At 47.4% G+C, this 17,912-nt stretch overlaps 1 protein-coding gene across 5 annotated transcripts in view; it reads left to right on the top strand.

Moving 5' to 3' along the window:
- Positions 1 to 4,369: 4,369 nt before the first annotated feature.
- HERC3 (HECT and RLD domain containing E3 ubiquitin protein ligase 3) overlaps positions 4,370 to 17,912 on the top strand; it is a 112,771-nt gene continuing 99,228 nt past the window's right edge. For 4 of the 5 annotated variants that reach the window (XM_073340668.1, XM_073340670.1, XM_073340671.1 and 1 more), the window contains exon 1: positions 4,577 to 4,657. The gene's annotated coding sequence lies outside the window, so the exon portion shown is untranslated. Of the gene's footprint in view, positions 4,658 to 17,912 lie in introns of all 5 variants that reach the window. The other variant, XM_073340669.1, reaches the window with a different exon arrangement.

Here is a 17,912-nt window from a genome sequence, read left to right on the forward strand (position 1 = left end):
TTTCATAGGTAGGGAAACACGCACATCTTGTTGAAGACAATAATCTCTGAGTCAAGGTCTGGTTCCTCTGTAATGACCACCATTGCTGGAATCCAATATATGTAGATTGATTTTTCAGAATTACATGTGGAACTATAAAAAAGAGTCAAACATTTCACAGCATGTACTGCTCTTCACTCCAGTGGGGCTATAATAAACTATTAAGGACCATATTGTTAATGGTATTTAGACACCTAATATACAGATAGGTGCCTAGTGGGATTTTAAAAATGCCTAGGTGCCTAATGCCTATTGATTTTTGCACCTTTAGGTGCCTAAATACCTTTAAAAATAACGAAAGCACTACAAAATTGAGTGTAGACCAGGCCTGGATTTTGTGTTGTAGAAAATGTATACACATGCCAGGATATCTCATTGTCAAGTAATTGCATAGGAATGTCAAAGAGAAGGTGAGTGAGTGTCAAAACTCACCAGCCTGTCATATGCAGACTGAAAAACCAGAGCAAGAAAGTCTGCAGCACATGAGAACCTGAGCTCAGGATGCAAGAAATATATGAACATAACAGTAAAAAGAATAGCAGGGGGAAGAGAGATTATTTTATTTATTATTTTAGTTATTGGTACTGCAGTAGCTTTGAAGGATCTCCATCAACTTGACACCTAGCTAATTAAAAACATACTTTAAAAATAGTTTCAGGTGTCACATTTGCCTTGCGTTCCTCTCACAAATGTTGTGGTTTTATAATCACATTTCCCTATACTTCTCATGGTTTCCTTCTCCTCTTATAGCTCCGTCAACGACCCATGCAAACAACAGAGGAAATTAACAGTATATGGGAGAAAACACAGAAAGTGACTAAACACAAAGTGCTTCCAAATCACAAAGTAAACAAAGCAATAAATAAAATAAAAAGAGAAGTATATTTTTCCTCTAATCCCTTATTTATAGTAATCTAGAGGCAACTTGTAAAAACAGTACACGAAACATTTTCAGTCAGAAGTGTAATTTTTAAGTGGATGGTCTTTTAAGCAAAATAAATGTGCTAAATGCAACATATAAGGGTGGACTGAACTCCATCAGTGTAGAACCCTGGAAACTGCAAGGGAAAGAAAGACTGTAGATATTGGGCCTCATTTCCAAAAGGACCCTCCTTTTCTGCCCATGCAAAAGTGTGTGTCACTGTTCAAACACTAACATAGGATACCTTAAGTGGCACTGAAGCAGTGTTGGTCCTCTGCACAGGGGTGATTTTAATACTAGGAGCCTGACTTGAAAAAAGACTATGGAACCTGGCCTATGAAGTATAGACTCCTTCACCTACCACTGAAATGCAGGTAGCCTTTGGGAGGAACGCAGAAGCTTTTAGACAGCCCAAAGCAATATTGCACAACAATTTAAAATCAGAAAATGAGTCACCAGTAGTTATAGCTGTGTTCTCACTTGAAACCCCCCTCCCCGAATTTATAATTTGGCTGAAACTCGGTAAAAAAAAATCTGAGCTTTAGGGCAAATATTTTTTTTACCAAATGTCTCCAAAAACTCCAAAAATTAAAAGATAAAAATGGGGAATACTCACTTTGACGTGATGTTGTTATAAAAGAAGGGATCTTTCATGCTCATACAACCACAAATAATATTTTGACAGAAACAGAGAAAAGGTGAACCTCACTTGAATAAAATATCTTTACAGATAAAGGCCCCAATTCTGCAAAAATGTATGCACATGCTTAACTTTGCACATCTCAGTAATCTCAGTGCTTTAAATACAATTACGGATGTGCTTAAAGTTAAACATGAGCTATATGCAGGATTGGGTGTGATTGCTAACAGGGTGACATTTTTCAAACATACTCAGTTTTGAAGTCAATGGGAGTTTTACTACTGATTACAATGGGAGCAGAAGTAGGCCTGCACTGATGATTTTGGAGACCCCCATCCTATGTCTTCAATAGTCTCCTTCACTTCTGTGGACTGGGAGGACCTTACATGAGCAGATATCCCTAGAGGAAACAAAAGACAGGGAGGGAGTGCTGCTTAGAGTATAAGAACGGCCACGCTGGGTCAGACCAAAGGTCCATCTAGCCCAGTATCCTGTCTTCCGACAGTGGCCAATGCCAGGTGCCCCAGAAGGAATGAACAGAACAGGTAATCATCAAGTGATCCATCCCCTGCTGCCCATTCCCAGCTCCTGGCAAACAGAGGCTAGGGACACCATCCCTGCCCATCCTGGCTAATAGCCATTGATGGACCTATCCTCCAGGACTTTATCTAGTTCTTTTTGAACGCTGTTATAGTCTTGGCCTTCACAAAATTATCTGGCAAGGAGTTCCACAGGTTGACTGTGTGTTGGGTGAAAAAATACTTCCTTTTATTTGTTTTAAACCTGCTGCCTATTAATTTCATCTGGTGACCCCTACTTCTTGTGTTATGAGGAGTCAATAAATAACACTTCCTTATTTACTTTCTCCACACCAGTCATGCTTTTATAGATCTCTATCATATCCCCCCTCAGTCATCTCTTTTCCAAGCTGAAAAGTCCCAGCTGTTCCATACCCCTAATAATTTTTGTTGCCTTTTTCTGAACCTTTTCCAATTCTATTGTATCATCCCCCTTCTTTCAGAGTAACAGCCGTGTTAGTCTGTATTCGCAAAAAGAAAAGGAGTACTTGTGGCACCTTAGAGACTAACCAATTTATTTGAGCATGAGCTTTCGTGAGCTACCCACCACCTGAGTTCCATGGGGCTCTGCCAGGTTTATGGGGGAGGGAGGGATGGAGTCACTGTCTTTCATCCCTTTCTCAGCAGAGGAGATGTAAGCAGCAGAGCTCCATGCCAGAATTATTGCTGCTTCAAGGAAATGCCATGGTTTGGGTGGCCTCTGCACCCTCACTCACTCCCCTTCTATCCAGGGGGCAATCTGAAGTAAACTCTTTGAGATGAAACAGCTGGAGATTTCTTGTCCCTCTGGTTTCTTTTGGGGTGCACGCCAGGACAATTTTGCTCTGGCAGCAGCAGGTACATTTAGAGACAGAGATCTTCCCCAGTGCATTTGTAAAACGCCTCCTTCAAGAGCTCATGAAAACCTGCCTGTCACCATCAGAAATTTTACTTTCAAGAAATTAAAAGCAGTATTTAGTGTGTTGTGCAAGGCACTGCCTGCCTGCGCCATATCCACAGCACTTGCGCACGGGGGTGGACAGTCCCCATGTTCGCTGAGCTGTATGAAATCATGTGAAACCTCTGGTTGAAACAAGCAACCTTTTGTGATTATTATGCAAATAATGAGGCTCCCAAGTCTGATTCACCCCATGTGATCCTTACACATGAGCCTTTGCAAAAATACCAAACTGACTGGTGCCATGGGGCATCCTAATTCAGCGAACTCATTTTTTATCGGATATACATGTAGTTACCCAGACCTCTCTCTTGAATAGGGGCTCATTCAGTGAGCACCATTCCTGTCCTCTGTATGAGGCAGGGGTCCTGTGGAAAAAAACAGTACATGATCATAGAGAGATACGCCGGGTGAGGTAGTATCTTTTATTGGACCAAGAACAGCTCTGGGTGGCTCGAAAATTTGTCGCTGGACAGTAGTTGGTCCAATAAATTACCTCACTCTGTCTAATATCTTGGGCCCAACACACCTACACCGGGTAGTGCATGATCGTTTAATTACTGCTGGTATCACAAGGCATGTGCAGAAGGAGGGTGAATTTAGGTTGCACAGGCAACCGTAATGCTGGCCTTTCCTAACCGTAGAGTGCTTGACTTTGTCACCTTAGTCTTTTCACATATTTAATGGGAAAGATATAATATTTATCACATGATTTCTCACTTTATCCCTGCGATATCAGCTCTATATATGTAGCCTCTCTCTCTCTCTCTCTCGTTCCGTCTCCTGAGTGAACCCCAAACACTCTCATTTTGAAACCATAAGGCTGGCTGTCTTCCTAGCACTGCCTTCCTTTGATTTCACCCATTTAAAAGCCCAGGAGCAGATGCTCGGGTTCGGACCGTTTTCTGTGTAGCTCCTCCCCACTTCCACGTGGAGCAGCGGCCCCAGCCTCGTCCCGCAGCCCAGTGCAAGTGATGTAACTACGTGCCCCTTGGACACGCCACTTCTGCCAGGCTGAACAAATCGCTGCGCAGTCCCGTCCTCCTCCCTCCCCTGCCAACCCAGGCCTTAGCCCCACCCTCCCTGATCCCTTCTAGGACATGGCGATTGGTGCAGCCAGGAGAGTGGATGGGGCCCGCATTGGACGCCTCGCCGCGTCAGTCACCGATGTCGGCCGGGCTGCTTCCTTGCTCGGGCTAGGGGGAAACTTCCTTATTATTGTGCTCGCGAGTGACCCGCAGGGTTCAGCCGCGGCCCGAGCCAGAGGTGCCGCCGCCGCTGGAAGGAACGCGGGGAGCAGCCGCCGCCGCCGCTGCAAGGAACGCGGGGAGCAGCCGCCGCTGGAAGGAACGCGGGGAGCAGCTGCCGCCGCCGCTGGAAGGAACGCGGGGAGCAGCCGCCGCTGGAAGGAACGCGGGGAGCAGCTGCCGCCGCCGCTGGAAGGAACGCGGGGAGCAGCCGCCGCTGGAAGGAACGCGGGGAGCAGCTGCCGCCGCCGCTGGAAGGAACGCTGGGAGCAGCTGCCGCCGCCGCCGCTGGAGGTGAGTAGCGTTGTCTGGCTCGCTCGCTCACACTGCAGCCGGGTAGCCCTCCATGGCTGTGACCCCAGCTTGCTGCCGATTTCAGATTCCCCCCCCCCCCCGGCAGGCATTTTTGCCATGGGGTGGGTGGAAGGAGGCAGAGCCGCCGCGTTCAGCTTTCCGGGAGCGGGGGCGGGGGGGTGGTGGGCAGGGTTGTGAAGCTGTAACCAAGTCAGCCCCGTGAAGCCCTTTCCCCCAAACGCGCTCTCCTCCTCGGGGATTGCCTGTGTCGACAGTGGATGGGGCTGCTGGGAGGGAGATTATTGCTGGCGTTTATTAGCCCGAGGTACAAGCAGGTCTGCCTGACTTTCCCCCTCCCCCTTTCACGTTTCTGTGCATAAGGCGAAAAGGGCCAGAAAAAAACAGACAAACCCTCACACAGTTCAGTAGAGGCTGGGCTGTGCAAGGGACTAAATTACCCGCTCATTTTTTAGCGAGATAACAGGGATTTGCGAGCTATGTACTCAGCTGCCGAGCGAGGAGAGCAAGCAAAGATCATACTGCATGTAATCCAGGGTAGGCGGCTTCTTGCAAGCTGCTCTGTCGCTTCTTTGCAGCCTACCAGGGTTAGCAGCATTAGCATCCAGGCTTTTCTGGGGAGATAGGGAGTGTGCATTTAAAGGACTTGTCTGGGTGGTGTGGGGTTTTCATGGCTTTCCTGGGATTGTGGTTTCTCTCACAACTCAGCTGATACACACAGCACAGTTGGTAAGAAAGATTGATCGCTTTTATTAGTGAGGCACTGCTTTGCTGCAGAATTTGTCAAGATCCAAATGATGTGCCCTGGATTTTATTTAGGGCAGATCTTATTTATCTACCTTGTGCCTGATACCTCCAGGAATGTATTTAGAGGGATGTTGCTTAGTTCTGCAGTTAAGTCTTTATCCTTTTACCCATTTCAGCATCTTATTCTCTCCCTGTCTGGCCCTCTGTAGGGGGCAGAGACCAATTCTTAGTTTCATTTTGGCCTGATATTTTCAGAAATGCTGCGCAACCCCCGACTCTCCGCCTCAGGAGCTCAGCGGCAGCATCTTTGAAAAGCAGACCACGTGTTCCATCAGAGACTGCTGCTTACATACCTTTGTGTGAGTGTGTGCACACGCGTGCAAGCATCATCCACAAACTCCCCCTGGGCTCTGAGGACAATGAGGTCAAAGATGAACTGGCTTATGCTAACAGTGAGCGGGTCTTGGTGGTGACTTAGATATTTGGGTATCGTATAGGAATTACAGTATAGTAAAGTTAATACACTAGCCCACCTATATGTTGATAGAGGAGTGGCTTTAATAAGAGGGTTTTTATATGCGGTTGCAAAAGTCTTAGGGACTATAAACGGATGTTATGAGGTGTAGCTCTACAAAGGAGTACACTGTACTTCTGCGCACCTTAGTGGCATGTGTCTGTATATATGCTAAGAGATTAAATTGTAATATATGAAAAATTCATTCATCTAAAAAACCTTAAATCACTATTAGCAGTTTAATGGTCTAGCCTGTACTGTACTGTTAAAGGTACTCTAGAAAATTGCACAGGCAAGTATCCTGCAAGCCGTTTTTACGCATGTATAACTTTAGTCATGCGAGTAGTACCACTGACTTCAATGGGACTACTCTCTTGAGTAATGCTATGTGTTTGGCAAGATTGGGTCCTAATTCAGTGTCCGTTTGCATATGATTTATTTTTAAGAACAAAAATTGGCTTCCGTCCACATAAGGCAGGGCAGATGTCCCAGAAAAATAGATTCTCAGGGTCTTTTAAATGCATTGTAGGCAATTTATTTATGGCTGTGTCACCCAGACAAAGAAGCACCCTCTAAAAGTCTAAAGCATATAGCTAGTGAATTCTCTCTGGGGTTCTTAATGACTAAAATAATCAGCTGAATTAGCATTTTGCTTTCAAAAGCATTTTCCCCGTCCTAGTGATCATGTGGCCCGTGGGCCGTAGTTTGCCCACCTCTGCCCTAACTACATCGACCTAAGCACTGTGCCTCTCGTAGAGGTGGAGTTATTAAATTGATGTAGTGGGCGACTTACGTTGGCTGGAGCACCATTGTAGTGTAGACACTTACAGAGTTAGGTTGACATAAGCTGCCTTATGTCAACCTAAAACTGTATGTAGACCAGGCCTAAATCTTGAATACTGGGTGTCAGAGTATGAGTAGGCAGTAAAACACTTCCAGGGAAACAGATTCCCTTTGGCAATCTCATACCTATGGCCAGAATGCCTTGTGTTATTGTATGTTGATTCCCCCGCAGTAATCCAGCCCTTTATGTGTTTAAGAGTGGGGGCTGAGTGGGGGGAGCACTCTGCCTCCTGTAGACTCTTGAGCATCCGTGCGTGTGAAATTTCAAATGGTGTGTGTCACTCTTTTAATTTTGGGGATCCCAATTTGTTGCACTCAGGCCGTGTCTATGCTACCACTCATGTCACTCACGGGTGTGAAAAAAAACACATGAGCTTCTCCCGCTGACGTAGCTACTACCCCTTGTAGAGGTGGTTTCATTATATCGATGGGAGAGCTCTCTCCCGCTGGCATAGAGCAGCTACACGAGCGATCTTACAGCCACACAGCTGCATCGGGTCAGCTGTGCCTCTGTAGGCTCGCTAGTGGAGACATGGTCTCAGACTAGTAGATAAGGGCATCATCCTGGAGGGTGCTAAGTGCTGGGGAAGAGTTCTGAGCATCCTCTGCTTTCGTTGAAGAGCAGGAATTGAGGGTGCTCAGTGGCCTTTAAGAAACATTTGGTACATTGCAGGATCTTGTCCAGGCATCGTGTGCTGAATGCCGTCTCCAAGAAATGAGACGGAAATCGATGTTGACAATACTTTCAAGATGTGCCCATGTAACTGACATGATGCTTTTGTCATCTTGTCCCTCCCCTTGTGCCCCTGGTGTCCGCTTATGATCCTCACTTGTTGTGTTGAATTTAGATTGTGTGCTCCTTGGGGCCAAGGGCACGTGTCTGCCTTTGAAAATGACAGCGCTAACTCAGCCCTGGTCTACACTAGGACTTTAGGTCGAATTTAGCAGCATTAAATCGATGTAAACCTGCACCTGTCCACACGATGAAGCCCTTTATTTCGACTTAAAGGGCTCTTAAAATCGATTTCCTTACTCCACCCCTGACAAGTGGATTAGCGCTTAAATCGGCCTTGCCGGGTTGAATTTGGGGTACTGTGGACACAATTTGACGGTATTGGCCTCCTGGAGCTATACCAGAGTGCTCCATTGTGACTGCTCTGGACAGCACTCTCAACTTAGATGCACGATTGTTTGCCATTGCTCTGACGCAGGGAGGAGCGACTGACGACACGGCTTACAGGGTTGGCTTACAGGGAGCTAAAATCAACAAAGGGGGTGGTTTTACATCAAGGAGTATTTGAGGCAGGACTTCACGGAGGGTTCCAATAAGAAATGGTGCACCTAAGTTATTGTTCTTATTGGAACAAGGAGGTTAGTCTGGCCTCTGATTGATACATGGCTAGATTTACCTCACTGCACCTTCTCTGTGAGTGACTGCAGTGTGACCTAGAGGAATGAGTCCCCTAGACGGGGGGCGGGGGTGGGTGTTTGCAAATGAGTACAAAACAAATCTGGTCTATTTCTTATTTTGATATACTCCATCTATCTTTTACATCTTTGGCTGGCAGCAGACGGTGCAGAAGGACTGCATGCCATCCACATCTCAGGGCTGCTCGGCAGAAGATGGTACAATAGGACTGCTAGCCATCCTCATCTCTTGCCTGCCCGGCAGAAGATGATGCAATAGGACTGCTAGCAATCCGTATCACCTGCCTGCTCACCATAAGATGGTTCAATAGGACTGACTGCAGGACTAAAGAGAATGACTTGATCAAGTCACTCCAAATTTAGTCCCTGCACCCATGTCTGCCCAGGCGCTCCTGATCAACCTCACACAGGTGACCAGGAGTACCTCGGACATGACGATGATGGCTACCAGTCCTATTGCACCGTCTGCTGCCATAAGGCAATGGGTTGCTGCTACTGTGTAGCAATGCAGTACCACGTCTGCCAGCACCCAGGAGACATACGGTGACGGTTACCTGAGCGGGCTCCATGCTTGCCGTGGTATGGTGTCTGCACAGGTAACTCAGGCAAAAAGGTGCGAAACGATTGTCTGCCCTTGCTTTCACGGAGGGAGGGAGGGAGGGAGGGAGGGAACGGGGGCCTGACGATATGTACCCAGAACCACCCGCGACAATGTTTTAGCCCCATCAGGCATTGGAATTCTCAACCCAGAATTCCAATGGGCAGCGGAGACTGCGGGAACTGTGGGATAGCTACCCACAGTGCAATGCTCCGGAAGTCAACTCTAACCTCAGTACTATGGAAGAGCTCCGCCGAGTTAATGCACTTAATGCACTTAGAGCATTTTCTGTGGGGACACACACACTTGAATATATAAAACCGATTTCTAAAAAAACGACTTCTATAAATTCGACCTAATTTCGTAGTGTAGACATACTCTCAGAGAGAACTCCACCGGCACATTACTGCAGGTCTTAGGCCAAGAGCAAAAAGTAAATGAGCTGTCCATCCCTAGGTCGGCCTCCTAGGCAGAGGCCTCGGGGAGCCCCCTTAGCTATTCTGTTGATGCTGAGGCTTGTGATTATGTAGCTGTCAGAAGCTGTCTGAGGACTCAAGGAGACTCCACCTAAAAGTCTGTCAGTGCTCCTACCTGATCAGCTGGCAGGATTGTCAATGGAGAAAAATGTGAAGCCCTTCCAATTTCTTTTGCCCTCCACACCAGGAGGATTCTCAGTCTCTGGAGGATGGGTGGGGGGAGAAGGAGGAATGAGGTGTTGTACCTGGATCTCCTGCAGGCCAGGGCAAAGGTGGCCCCCAGGTGATCATCTGACCCATTCACTCACCCACCACTTCTTCACATTGCCAAAGACTTACGCCCCAGAATTTTAAGGAGTTGGCTGGATTTTTATTTCCGTAGTCCAGTGATTTCACCTGTATTTTCAGTACCAGATTCCTCTTTCAGCCCTGTTAGCCCCATGAATAGGTGTCCGTGCAGTGGCACCAAGCTTCTGGGATACAGTCACGCTCTCTGACTTTTTTTCCCCCTTTATATACTAGATATTAAAAGGGACACTGTCCTCACCTGGCCTATAAAATAGGGATTAGGAAGATTTTTGTTTGAAATGTCCCACGTGTTGAGGATACTTTGCTTATACAACAAAAGTGAAGGTGCCGTGTATTCTCTCACACGGGGAACTGTTCTTGTAAGCCTTGCTCTTTTTTGCTGCATGTCCTGTTTTAGCTCAAATGTCGAGTTGTAGCAAAATGAGGGTGGCTAGGACAAGAATTCCTTCCGTTAGGAGAAAAAACATTGGACTAGGGCAGTGGTTCCCAAACTTGTTCCGCTGGTTGTTCAGGGAAAGCCACTGGTGGGCCGGGCTGGTTTGTTTACCTGCTGCGTCCGCAGGTTCGGCTGATCACGGCTCCCAGTGGGACGTACTGGATGCCGCTACCAGCAGCCCCCATTGGCCTGGAGCAGTGAACTGCAGCCACTGGGAGCCGCGATCGGCCGAACCTTCGGACGCAGCAAGTAAACAAACCGGCCCGGCAGGAACAAGTTTGGGAACCACTGGACTAGGGGCTTAGCGAAGGGACCGTGCAGTAAATTCTGTAATTATTGGGGCAGTGTCAGTAGAAGAAGCACATTAGTTACCACTAACAACAGTGAAGGAAAAGTTTATTTGTTCATGCTCCGCCAATTGGCAGACATCACTGTTTTGGGAGTGCTCAGCATTGAGCGTTTTGTTGTGAGTACAGTACCGTGTTTACTTTAACTCACTGTCTCAGAGGTGGTGTGTTTAGAACAGTAAGTTCCTATAATCACATGAGGAGATTATTAGACGCCATGTTGGAAAAAGAGCTACCTATGTTTGTTTGGTATGATGCAGTGTTGTGTAGGACAAAAAGGTGTTAGTGTCCTATGACTACAGGGGTGTTAATGGGCCACTTCATCTTAAGTGGTTCCTTAGATTACTTGTTAACTACTTGTGCTAAACCAGGGGCCAGCAAACTTTTTGGCCCAAGGGCCACATCTGGGTATGGAAATTGTATGGTGGACCATGAATGCTCACAAAATTGGGGGTTGGTGTGCAGGAGGGGGTTAGGGCTTCGGCTGGGGGTGCGGGCTCTGGGGTGGGGCCAGAAATAAAGAGTTCAGGGTGCGGGTGTGAGGGCTCCGGCCTTGGGGGTGCAGGAGGGTGAGTACAAGGGGTTCAGAGGGCGGGAGGGGAATCAGGGCTTGGGCAGGGGGTTGGGATGCTGGAGCGGGTCAGGGGTGCAGGCTCCAGGCTGAGCTTACCTCAAGCAGCTCCTGGAAGGAGCCGCATGTCCCCCCTCTGGCTACCCCTTCTGCAGGTGCCGCCCCTGCAGCTCCCGGTGGCCGCAGTTGCTGGCCAATGGGAGCTGTGGGGGCGGTGCTTGGAGCAGGGGTTGCATGTGGAGCCATCTGGCTGCCCCTATGCGTAGGAGCCAGAGGGGGGACATGCTGCTGCTTCTGGGAGCTGCGCGGAGCCATGGCACATGTGGAGGCCGTGCTCCCCAGCAGGAGCTCAAGGGTCAGATTAAAATGTCTGAAGGGCCAAATGTGGCCCCCGGTCTGTAGTTTGCCCACCCCTGTGCTAAACTGTTCAACCTTGTATTTAGGTAGACACCCTGAGTACCTTTTCCAGACCTGAAGAAGAGCTCTGTGTGATGCAAAAGCTTGTCTCTCTCACCAACAGAAGTTGGTCCAATTAAAAGATATTACCTCACCCACCTTGTCTCTCTATTTAATTAAGTTATATCTACACTGCACTTTGGTCAGTAAAACTTTTGTCTGTCAGGGGTGTGAAAAAAACGCTGACCGACAAAAGTTTTACCCACAAAAAGCACCAGTGGGAGACACAGTCCCACCGACAAAGCTACCACCCCTCATTGGGAGTGGTTTTATTTTGCTAGCTAGAGAGCTCTTTGGAAGGTTGGGATTTGCAGATGTCTCTTCCTTGTTTAGCATTGGAGAGTCTCTGCAAACAAACTGATGTGCTGCAATACAACCATTCTGTAGATGTTAATACAAATCCCACATGGAGGTGGTTGTGTTCAGATTTACATGTCGGGTTCTATTGAAAATCAGTGAGGAACACAGTGGGTGTGTGCTGTGGTTGGACTTGCCAAAGATCTTTGATCTTGCAGATTTGGGCCTAATTTACAAAAGGGACTAGTGACTTTATTAATTAATGGAGTCGCCAATGGGGTGCTGTTGTGGAAATAACAAATGTCATTCTGGGGTGTATGGCATAAAGTGGCCACACGGGATCAGACCAATGGTCCATATAGCCCAGTATCCTGTCTTCCCACAGTGTCCAATGCCAGGTGCTTCAAAGGGAATGAACAGAACTGGGGATGGATCACTTGATAATTTCCCTATTGTCCATCCCAGCATCTGGCAGTCAGAGGCTTATTAACAGGCGTGTTATATGTAAGACAGGGGTGGCGGTTGTTCAGCTCTACTCGGCACTGGTGAGGCCTTAGTTGGAGTATTGTGTAGGTCCCTCCTCCCTTAACATGCTCGTCCCCTCTCCTCGGCAGCCGAGCCCGGGCCTGGAGTGAGCCACTGCTGCCTCCCAGACAAGCTCTCTCAGGCAGAAGCAGCTCTGTCCCGCTCCCCACCTGGCTGCCAGGGAGAGCGGCTGAACGTGCCACGGGGGAGGTGCAGGGAGAGAACGACAGAGCACCTCTCCCTGCACACCAGGCCAATCTGTGTGTGTGGAGGGGGGGGCAATTGACCCTACATGCCCCCCCCTACATGTTGCCTCTGCCACCTTAGACAATTTGGGGGCTTTCACTTTCACAGGATGGCACCTCTGGAAAAATCAGATTCCATTTCCCAGGGGTGTCTCAAGTTGTGCACCCATAATGACTAGTCACTTTTGAAAACTTACATATATATATATATATTTTCCCTTTACCTGCTGCCTGTCCTGGAAGATTTCCACATGGTGGCCGTCAGGATAAAGGCTTGTCTACACTACAGAATTAAGTCGACTTAAGTTACGTCGACGACCATAAGCCGTTTTAATTGCATCGGTTGTGCATGTCCACACAACGCTCCTTGTATCGGCAAAGCGCATCCACAGTCGTTGCTCTTGCATCGACAGAGAGAGCGTTGCACCATGGGTAGCTATCCCACTGTACAACTCGCCACCCTCTGTAACCCTCTGCCTTTGGGAGCTCTGGGAATGGATTGAGATGCATCATGGCGGGGGGGGCGTGCTTGCCATCCCATGATGCAGTTGTTTCCATCCCATCATTTCATGGGCTTCCAAATTTGTTTCGTGCCGTTTTTCAACAGCCCTTGTAAACTGTGCACCCGCCATCTCTGTCTAACAGCATGGATCCTGAGTTGCTGACCATTGTGGTGATGAACGTTATGAACACGACACGTCTGGTCCTGCATTATTTCATGAGCTGCGAAACAGAGAATGACTCGGTGGTGCCTGCCCTGCTGGCTGCCATGGAAACAAATAATTCAAGATTGCTGCTGGCATTCACGGAACAGCTGCACGCGGTGGACCGTCGGTACTGGGCCCGGGAAACAAGCACTGAGTGGTGGGATCGCATCGTGATGCACGTCTGGGATGATGAGCAGTGGCTGCAGAACTTTCGGATGCGCAAATCCACCTTCCTGGAACTGTGTGCGGAGCTCGCCCCAGCACTGCGGCGCAAGGATACCAGAATGAGAGCTGCCCTCACTGTTGAAAAGCGAGTGGCGATTGCTGTGTGGAAGCTGGCAACTCCAGACTGCTACCGGTCAGTCGCAAATCAGTTTGGAGTTGGAAAGTCCACTGTGGGGGCTGTGGTAATGCAAGTGTGCAGGGCCATTAATCGCCTCCTGCTACGAAGGACTGTGACTCTCGGTAATGTGCAGGAAATAATTGATGGCTTTGAGGCAATGGGATTTCCTAACTGTGGAGGGGCAATAGATGGAACTCATATCCCAATTTTGGCCCCAGACCATCTTGCGAGGGAGTATATCAACCGAAAGGGCTACTTTTCTATGGTCTTGCAGGCGCTGGTGGATCACCGGGGCCGTTTTACTGACATCAACGCAGGGCGGTCAGGGAAGGTGCATGATGCACACATTTTTCAGAACACTGGACTGTATAGAAAGCTGCATTCTGGGACGTTCTTTCCAGACCAGAAGATCCCAATGGGGGATGTTGAAATGCCCATAGTGATCCTGGGAGACCCTGCCTATCCCTTGCTGCCATGGCTCATGAAGCCTTACACTGGGAAACTAGACAGCAGCAAGGAGCGCTTCAACAACAGGCTCAGCAGGTGCCGAATGACCGTTGAACGTGCCTTTGGCCGATTAAAAGGTCGTTGGCGCTGCCTTTTTGGCCGGTTAGATCTCGATGAGGAAAATATTCCCATGGTCATTGCGGCCTGCTGTATTCTGCATAATATTTGCGAAGTGAAGGGGGAAAAGTTTCCCCAGGAGTGGAGCACTGAAGTTGATCGGCTGGCTGCTGATTTTGAGCAGCCAGATACCAGGGCAATTAGAGGGGCACAGTGTGTGGCTATTCGAATCAGGGAGGCCTTGAAAGAGCATTTTGACCATGATTCCCAGTAATGTGTCTAAGCATTTGGCCAGGCACTGTTTACTTGCTGCCTTGAATGGCACCTGTAGTGCTTGCTTCCTGAGCTTTAATTGTAGTGAGCAAATGTTCCTGCCTATAGCCACTGTGTTTAAATGTTAGCACCAACTAACTTGTGTATGACACAAATAAAAAGTCAATTTGTATCAAAGAAGAAAGTTTAATAACAGGTCAAAACACAATTTTTTGGTCAAATTAGGGACATGGAAATGAAGAACGGTCTCGGTTACAGCTCTCGCAGCTGAGTATAACTCCAGCTTTCACTGTGAAACAAGTCCCTAGAGGTGGTGTGCAAGGCGTACTGCGAGGGACCGGGAACATGCGTAGAATGTGGTGGGGAGTTTGGGGAGGGCATAGAATGGAGTTCTGTATTAGCTGCAGGGGGACTCGTGTGTGGATGTGCTCTGACTGCAGCATGATGAGTTCACTGCCTTATCTGATGGTGGCACTTCACCGGTGTGGAGGAGTGGGTCCTCAAGGGCACATCTGCATGAGCCAAAGAAATAATGAACAGCTACAGTATTGTGAATGCGCTCACAGCTGTGAATCATAAAATGTACACACACCTCTTTCTCACTATTCCTTGGGTAACACACAGGTCAGCGCAAGTCCCAAATGTGGTGTGTTTGGCAGGGGGCGTGGGGGAGAATTGGGAAGAATGGACGAAGGGTCTGGGTGGTTTCTGAAGGGGGTTACTAGAAGCCCCAAGGGAGACTTTTCTGAATATTGGTACACTTTTCCACAGGCTAGGGTTATCGAACCCAATATCTCACTCCTAAGGGTAACCTAGGATGCAAGGGTACATCTCCTGCTTGCGTGTGGCTTCAGACTGGCTCTGTATGCTGCTCACCTATGTGCCACTCTGGTCCCTGCAGAAATAATTGTCAGGTGGTGCAACAAAGTTTCCTACAGCAGGGGGGAGAAACAAGGCAGTTCTGCCAGGGAACTTTTGGCAGAGGATTGCAGAATACCTACAGGAAAGTTTCCTAGACATCTCTATGGAGGATTCCTGGGACATCTCGGTGTATGTTAACAAACTTTTCCGCCTGGCCCCTACTGCGTAGATGCAAAGGCTCTGTTGCATGTCCCTTTCATGCCCCTTCTTCTTCATGCCACTAGCAATCAGCCTGTAGGTTTCAAAGTTCCTACAGCTGGAGCGAAACTACAACCCCATACACCCAGCAGATCCAGCAGCTCCCGTGTTCTCCACACGGGAGTGCATCTGTTGTGGAAAGCCAGCATGGTCTGCTGGGAAGGTGCTGTGTGAACCGTCCATGGAAAGCAAACAGGAAGAGGAATTTCAAAAATTCCCAGGCCTTCAAAAGGGGGGGGGGAGGGGCGCATACCAATGTACCTTCAGGGCAGTGGAGTTCAAACTGCTGACCAGAGCAGTCAGGATGGGCATTGTGGGACACAGGGCCGTCCTTAGGCATAGGCAGAATACAGGGTTGCCTAGGGCACCTGAAAATTTGGGACACCACTGGGTCTTAGTGTTCACCCAGCCGGATCTTCCTATCCCTGTTCTGACCCTTCCTGCAGACTCCCACAGCTGGCTGCTGCAGCCTGGTGACCCTTACTCCAGAAGGGATCTAGTAACTTAAAAGTGAAAAAGCCTGCCTGCCTGCCAGCCCTATTAGTACGACATTGAAACTGTTAAAGAGCCATTTAAGGGGTAAATGAAGCCATTTAACAGGCATTTGCCAACCCCCAGGTATATACTGTCAGTTTCTGGATTTACCGACAAAAACAGTAGTGTATTACTGTAATATTTACTCAGAACATGCTAGTCTACATGACCTTAGTTTAAAATTTGCTTTAAAAATATTTCATTAGTGAGTTGGTGATTTTATAATCTTCACATCTCTAAAAAATCCTTGCATAGATTTTTAGATCCACAGTCATCTTTAGTCTGAAATGCTTGGATCTTCAGAGAGATGTTTTTTTTAAAATAAATCCTACAAAAGGCCACCCTTATCTAAAATACACATTTTAATTACTACAGTAAAAAAAACTTCTGAAGTGTTCCTGTCCTTTCTGTTCATGCCTTTCTCCCTTCACACTTTCTCCCTCCTTGAAGAGAGCCCTTAAAGGGACAACAGCCCTTTCCTTCCAGATAGCTGGACAAAAAGTTTCCCTTTCTTTACTTCTGACTATCTGATGAACTAGTTTTAAGAGAACCCTCCAGCAAAATCAGTACCTAGTAACATATAAAATCCTTTGTTATGCCTAAAATCTTTGGAAACGTATTTTTTAATGTTGGTGAAATTTCATGAACATGTCTATTGTTGTGGAGATCACACAAAGTAAATTAGTGTTCCCTTTTTCTAAAAGCAATGAACATTGTTCTAAACACACTAAACCTCTATGACTGATTAATTTAAAATAATGTCTTTGTTTCAGTGAGTTAAATATGTAGTAATCTGGAATGAATCATAGAATATCAAGGTTGGAAGGGACCTCAGGAGATCATCTAGTCCAACCCCCTGCTCAAAGCAGGACCAGTCCCCAATGTTTGCCCCAGATCCCTAAATGGCCCCCTTGAGGACTGAACTCACAACCCTGGGTTTAGCAGGCCAATGCTCAAACCACTGAGCTATCCCTCCCCCTTTAGTTATACTGATCTAACAACCTAGTGGAGACCACAGAATCATAGAATATTTGGGTTGGAAGGGACCTCAGGAGATCATCTATTCCAACCCCCTGATCAAAGCAGGACCAATCCCCAATTTTTGCCCCAGATCCCTAAATGAAATTATGAAGGTTTAAGAGTACATTTTAAAATATAAAATCAGCTTAGAAATACTGATTAAGAAAATGTAAAACAGAGAAGAGTTGCATCATGTATTCCATAATATGTAATGCTGTATTCAGCAAGACAGTTGACTCGCCTTTACTACAAAGTTTTTGCAAATCTCTGACAAACTTCAGGGCATATCAAAAAACCTGTGACTGAAAGTTTTTATTCCCAAGTTTAGTGCTTTTAATTAGGTACCTTCTGCATGTCTGGTCTTCACCGTCTGGCATGCAGTGGAAAACATGCTCCATTTTCTTTAGAAAGAAATGGCAGAGGAGTGTTTTTTTTTTTCAAATGTCATTTGCTTCAGTTGGGTTCGGGGATTTGGCTGGAAAGGGGTGAGAAGAGTGGGGGAGGGAAGAGAGGAGGGAGACGGTGGGGAGAGGCCAGGGCGGAGTGAGGGTGAGGTCTGGGGCAGAGCAGGGGTGGAGCATGGGTGGGGCCACAGGCAGAAGAGGTGGGCTGGGGAGCTAGCCTCCCCAAGTGGCAGCTTCACCCACTGCCCGTCAGGGTGGATTTGATTTAAATCCAATTGATTTAAATCACTAGTCAGGAAGACTCAATTTAATCATGGATTTCTACGTAAAAGTGCATTCTTGTTGATCGTTATAACCTTTATACATATTCTTCACAACTCAGAGATAGATGTAGGTTTTATTTTTAGAAGGTACACACTACACATTTTTAAAGTGATTTATTTTGAAAACTTTTCAGATTAATTTTCCAGCTATATCAGAA

The sequence above is a fragment of the Lepidochelys kempii genome, chromosome 4, assembly GCF_965140265.1.
Source record: "Lepidochelys kempii isolate rLepKem1 chromosome 4, rLepKem1.hap2, whole genome shotgun sequence".
Taxonomy (NCBI): domain Eukaryota; kingdom Metazoa; phylum Chordata; order Testudines; family Cheloniidae; genus Lepidochelys; species Lepidochelys kempii.